The 6,821-nt window shown below is 49.3% G+C and overlaps 1 long non-coding RNA gene across 1 annotated transcript in view; it reads right to left on the reverse strand.

The window, feature by feature from the left end:
- The window catches only part of LOC309481864, a 107,174-nt gene that overhangs the window by 100,180 nt on the left and 173 nt on the right, over nucleotides 1-6,821 (reverse strand). The gene's annotated exons all lie outside the window — the stretch shown is intronic.

The raw sequence follows: 6,821 nt of genomic DNA on the forward strand, positions 1-6,821 counted from the left end.
TAAAGGATTAGGATTAGAAATTAAGGTTTTTGAGGGAAATATTTCTTCATATAATGGACTTCAATGGCAACCAATGGTTTGAAGGTTCAGATGTCCGTCTCAATGCAACTTAAAAGTCTCTACACGATCCCAGTCGAGAAATAATTGTCTTATCTAGCGAAACGATCTGTAATTTTCTTACCGATCGCATCGTCACGTCATCTAAGTTATTTGTCTGTGTACTCTGGTTCAAAAAGGTAGGGAAGGGTGAAAAATTACTTCTCATTTTCTCCTCCAACTTCAAAATCATCTGACATCTTTGTTTGAATTTATTATTATTATTATTATTTTTTTAATTGTGTGTGTCTTTTCCAAGCGGCAACATTCTGATCTGAAAAATGAAGCCTACCCGGAAGTGCGAAAAACTGCAATACATCGAAAATCCGCTAGGGCGAGGTCCCAAAAGGGAGCAAATGTCCATAGCCCCCATGTTAAAATGTCCGTTTTCACAGCATAAATTCATGTTTTTACAGGTTGGTCCCATGGACTTTTATTGTATTTTTCGATAGGTTCCGAGTGCCTGACAACCATGAGGGCTGTGAATTTTTTTCTAACTCGTTAGTTTAGATCGTATTTAGATATAAAATGTATGACAATAAGGGCGTGGTTAACTTTGATTGACAGCTTGATTGACAGCTGACAAGGCAGAGCCACGGAGAATGACAACATAAGAAGCACCATTTTTTAATACAGTTGACATATAATACTACTGTTTCTGTATCATGAAATGTAGTTTTAAGAGTTTTTCAGGCGAGAATGTAGTTGTTTAAAGCTCAAATCTGTGGTTTATTTATAAAGATTTATGAAAATACAGTTGTGAGATCCAGCGATGACCGGGCGCTCGGCGCTCATGCAACCCGCCTGGAACAGCCTTTCCTCGGCTAGTCGTTCTGGCGTTTGCCGCTGACTCTGACGTCTCTGTAGTGGTTAAACATGAGATATAATTTGTCTTGTGTATATCTAACAGGCGATTTTTGGTCTTGTAAATCTATAATTTGTTCCCTGGCCAATCGGTTTGGCTGAGGGGAAGTTTCATAAGTTTATAAGCTATTTAACTTTACCATTATTTGTATGGTTAGACTAGATCGAGCGCTGACTTTGTATGTTTGACAGAATTGTTTGCTTTATTTGTATAGCTTCTTGTCCCTTTTACTTATACTTTTATAATAGCTAATATTGATAAAACTGAAATTTAACAAAAAGAGACTGGGTTGAGTTTTGTCATTTTAAATTTTAATACAACGAATATGATCTGTAATGTTGTTTAGTGCAACATCTGTTGTTTAGTACAAATGCACATATTGCCTGGACCATATTAAAATGTTTAATATTTTTATATTATATTTAAAACGAAAAGAGGCAGGTTTGTGTTTTATATTTTGTTTGTTTTTTATAAATAGGCAAACGTTATGTGCAGTGAATATAATCAATACGCGTTGCCTGAACCACATTTGTGTGGCTATAATGTTTAAGATTTCTTTAAATGAAAACGAAAAGAGTTAGTATGGTGTTTTATAACATATTTCGTTGCCTAAATATACACAGAGATAACGTACTCGGTTACTAACGTAACCTCGGTTCTCTCTAGAAGAGGGAACGAGTACTGCGTAAGATATCTTACGCTAGGGGAAAATCCTTTTTCCGCGAGATATTGAAGCCAAAAATTATTTTGCGGCAGCATACAGACATAGGCGAGGCAGCTCGCGCGCCTATTGGCTGTTCTGCGGCAACTGCAGCAGCCTATCGAGCGAGGCCTGGCGTGAAACGGGCGTAGTCTAGGCCTATAAATACCGCTCGCAGGCAGCTATTATCTGGTTTTTCATCATCGAAGCAATCAGAGCGTGTGGATGCACGGCAAGATACGCAGTACTCGTTCCCTCTTCTAGAGAGAACCAAGGTTACGTTAGTAACCGAGTACGTTCTCTTACGAGAGGTCTCTCGTACTGCGTAAGATATCTTACGCTAGGGGACCCAATGCAAAACGCCGTGCATGCTGAGATCTGACACCAAAGACCCAAGGGCGAAAGCCCGGGGTTCATATAGTGCACAATCACCCAGGGAACTCACAGGGAGTCCGGGAAGAGGGAGGGGCGAAGCCGCACTCTTCCACATATGGCAGCGTCGCTTAGACGCGAATTTCATCATACAGACAGGGCGGGGTACGGCCTGAACTGATGGGGGAAATGTGGGTCTTACACAGTTTGCCCAGGCACATCTTTGTGCTACTGCTTTTCACTGTCGATCATCAAGCTGTGCTCAGTAGACGCAGCATTCTGAGCTGATAGCATCAGGTCAGATAATACTGGTTAACTAGACCGACAGCAGCCTGGCCTGCAGGGCGGGAACCTCTAGGTTGTAAAACCTTATAAATGTAGACGGGGAGGCCCAGCCCGCCGCCGTACAAATATCTTGCAAGGCAATCCCACTCGACCAGGCCCACGAAGAGGCCATGCCTCTCGTGGAGTGCGCTCTGACACCCAACGGGCACTGCATGCCCTTGGAGGCGTATGCTAGCGCTATAGCATCAACTATCCATCTGGATAGGCTCTGTTTCGACGCGGCTAGTCCCTTAGAACACCCGCTGAACGAAACAAAGAGCTGCTCTGTCTGTCTGAAAACAGACGAGCGAGACACATAAGCTCGTAATGCCCTGACTGGGCAAAGGAGGCTCGCGTCTCTTTCCTCATCAGGGACCTGTAGGGCTGACAGGGAGATGACCTGCGCCCTAAACGGTGTGTTGAGGGATTTTGGAACATAACCGTGCTTAGGTTTGAGTATAACCTTTGAGTCGCTAGGCCCAAATTCCATGCACGTCGCGCTCACAGAGAGCGCGTGTAAGTCCCCTATGCGCTTCACTGAAGCGAGAGCCAGCAGAAACACAGTCTTGAAAGACAGATGTTTCAGATCAATCATCTGTAAAGGCTCGAATGGTCCACCTTTCATGGCTTCCAGCACCGTAGAAAGGTCCCATACGGGGACTGAGGGAGGTCTGGGAGGATTCAGTCTCTTAGCCCCTCTAAGGAAGCGGATGACTAAATCGTTCCTTCCTATTGACTGACCAAGTGTTGTTCTCGAGAACGCTGCTATAGCCGCCACATAAACTTTGAGCGTGGAAGGGGTCCTGCCCTTATCCAACAGCTCTTGTAGGAAGGAAAAGCACCTCCGTCACTCCACAGTCTGTGGGTGACACGCCACGGGCTGTGCACCAGCCCGAAAACACTGACCATTTCGAGGAGTAGAGACGTCTCGTAGACGGAGCCCTAGTCTGCGTGATCGTGTTTAACACTCCTTTAGGGAGTTCAACATAATACCACAATTCCGGGTGAGGATGCCAGATCGAGCCGTGGGCCTGAGAGAGGAGGTCTCTCCTCACTGGCACTGGCCACTGGGCAGTGCTCGCTAGCTGCATCACAACTGGGAACCAAGGTTGGTTTTCCCAGAACGGTGCTACAAGCAGTACTGAGCATCCTTCTTCCCTGATCCGTTCTATCACCTGAGGCAGGAGAGAGACGGGGGGAAAAGCATAGAGTGGGCGGCGGGGCCATACATGAGCCAGCGCGTCCCTGCTCTTGGAGAAAAATTCCGGACAGTGAGCGTTTTCTTGAGACGCGAACAGGTCTACTTCCGCTCTGCCGAATTTCTTCCACAGCAGTTGGACTCTCTGTGGGTGCAGAGACCATTCACCTGCCGGAACATTGTTCCTGGACAGTCTGTCTGGTCCTATGTTTAGGAGCCCTGGCACGTGCGCTGCTCTCAGCGAGCGCAGGTTGCGCTGAGCCCATACCAGGAGGCGTTCTGCCAGCCTGTGCAGGTTCCTGGACCTGAGGCCGCCCTGGCGATTTATGTAGGACACCACAGACATGTTGTTCGAGCGGACCAGGGCGTGGCGTCCTTTTATTTGGGGACAAAAACGCGTCAGCGCGTTGTCTACTGCCAACATTGAGGCAGTTTATGTGCAGAAGCTTCTCCCGTTCTGACCACTGGCCGAAGAACGGTCTGCCCTCGAGCAGCGCTCCCCATCCCGAGGTGGATGCGTCCGTAGACACCACCCTCACCCTCGAGGAAGTCCCCAGGCTTACACCTGATTGGTACCAGTCGTCCGCTTTCCAAGGTTTCAGAGCTGTGACGCACTTCTGATTGACCTTGAGACGAAGCAGACCGGATGTCCACGCTCGGCGTGGGACTCGCGCTTTCAGCCAGAACTGCAGTGGGCGCATGCAGAGCAGGCCCAGCTGGAGCACTGATGATGCTGAGGCCATGAGACCCAGCATCTTCTGAAATTTCTTGAGCGGGACAGATGCGCCGCAGCGGAAAGAGTTCGCTGCACGCTGAATGTCTACCGCGCACTGTGGTGATAGTCGCGCTATCATGGACAGCGAGTCCAGCTCTGTGCCCAGGAAAGATATCGTCTGACTGGGGGACAGAGAGCTCTTCGCCCAATTGACTCTGAGACCCAAATTCTCGAGGTGATCGAGTAAAATGGTCGTGTGCTCTATGAGCACTGAGCGAGATTGCGCTAGAATCAGCCAATCGTCCAAATAGTTCAGTACTCGCACGCCCCTCATTCTGAGGGGTGCGAGCGCCGCATCCATGCACTTCGTAAATGTACGGGGTGCCAGGGATAAACCGAACGGCAGGACTATGTACTGATATGCCTGGCCCTCGAAGGCGAATCTCAAAAATCGTCGCGCTCGTGACATTTGAGGCAGGGGCGCACTGATAACAGCGGGCAGATTGCCCGCGCTCGACTCCTCTGTGGCGTCCAACCGAGAGGGGGAGGGCTGGGCGAGTCCCGTAGGAACTGTCATGTCTGTGCGTGGATGTGGGCGCGGGATAGCGGGCACATTTATCACACCGAAAGCATTGTTCGCTTGAGTGAAGCGAATGCACGTTGGTTTCGTTTTTACAGAAAACGTGAGACATGCATAACGTAGTGTTTGTGGGCACTGGGCAGTGGGCACATTTACCACGTTTGATGCGCAATCGATCTGAGTCGATTTATGTGCGCGAGCCCTGTGTGACGGGCTGTGCTTGTGTGTAGAGATGGGCACTGGGCAGTGGGCATTCTTTCTACACATAAAACACCATCGGCCGTGGCCGGGACACCAGAAAATTCACTCTTATGGGATTTATCTGGGTAGCCGTAAAAGCGGCGTTTGTGTGCAGGCAAGCGTGCTGCGTCGCCGACTTGTTTACTGCAGAATACACTGGAACAGTCACATTTACTGGAACTGAACGAGCGAGAGGTTGCCATAGAAACAGAGAGCGTCAACATGCTGGCGTTTATTGCAGGCCTGCGTGCATTACAACAGGCTCGTTCACTGCAATATTGACATTTCCAGTCGCCTGAATTTCAGAGGGGAATGAGAAATGTATGAGAAAATGGAGGTCGGTCCGTCCGCAGCGGGACCAGAAACACTCTCTTTTCTCCTTACGCCAGTGACGCACGGAAAACCATAGAAATGGTGTCTGGGTGCAGGCGGGCGGGTTGTACAACGCGCTCGTTGGCTGCAAAATACACATCTGCAGTCGCCTTTTCAGGGAACTGACAGAGCGAGCATTGACGGCATAATTTTATCTGCCGGTAGACCCGGGATCGAACACGGGTCTCTCGCGCGCAAAAACCTGAGAGTCTGCCACTGGGCCACAGGGGGAGACACATTGTAACTCAGTTAGCGCGAGTATTATCAGAGAGCGTCAACGTGCTGGCGTTTGTTTGCAGGCATGCGTGTATTACAACAGGCTTGCTCACTGCAATACTGACATTTCCAGTCGCCCGAACTTCAGAGGGGAATGAGAAATGTATGAGAAAATGGAGGCTCGAACAGAGGGAGAGCAGGTATCATCCCCCAATCAGGCAAGGCAAGCGGGCGAACCGGCGAGCTTTTGCGGGTTGGGGGGGGAAAGGGGCGTCTTCAAAAAGAGGCCCAGCTCTTTTAGTGCAATGAGAGTGTGTGTCGCGGCGGCGAGCACACACACATACATAAACACAGTAGCAGAGAAAGGATATAACGCCGGATAGCGCAGCAGGAAGGCAAGGAAGGCGGCGCAGCCAGCGACTTCAGTGACTCGTCCCACTGAAGGTGCTCTCTCTCAGACGGCGCGGCTTCTCTCCAGCTCCAGCGATGCGTGTGCTTCGCTTGAAGGATGAAAAATCAGATAATAGCTGCCTGCGAGCGGTATTTATAGGCCTAGACCACGCCCGTTTCGGCGGGACGTGACGCAGCGGGCGCGAAGCACCCTCAATGGGTCTGGCGTCACGCCAGGCCTTGCTCGATAGGCTGCTGCAGTTGCCGCAGAACAGCCAATAGGCGCGCGAGCTGCCTCGCTTATGTCTGTATGCTGCCGCAACGCGTTTTGCATTATTACAAAATTAAGGATAATTTTTGGCTTCAATATCTCGCGGAAAAAGGATTTTCCCCTAGCGTAAGATATCTTACGCAGTACGAGAGACCTCTCGTAAGAGAACCGAAGTAGCAGAGCGAGTGAGTGACGCGCGCTGCGTCAGAAGGTGGGCGGGGTTAGGATTTTCCAAGATGGCGCCGCCCATACCCCCCATAAACGGCTTCAAACCCGTTCTTCAGAAAGTCTATGGGTGACGTCACAGACGCTTTGTCCATATTTTTTACAGTCTATGGTCTTTTCCAACGTGATGACGTAATACGTGGCACATCTCAAGAGATGGTACAAGATGGGCATTTGTGGTTAAAAAATGCACGCACGCACGGACACACACACACACACATATACAGTATGTATATATATATATATATATACATACA

This window comes from Leuciscus leuciscus (genome assembly GCF_965113295.1).
Source record: "Leuciscus leuciscus genome assembly, chromosome: 19".
Lineage (NCBI taxonomy): Eukaryota > Metazoa > Chordata > Actinopteri > Cypriniformes > Leuciscidae > Leuciscus > Leuciscus leuciscus.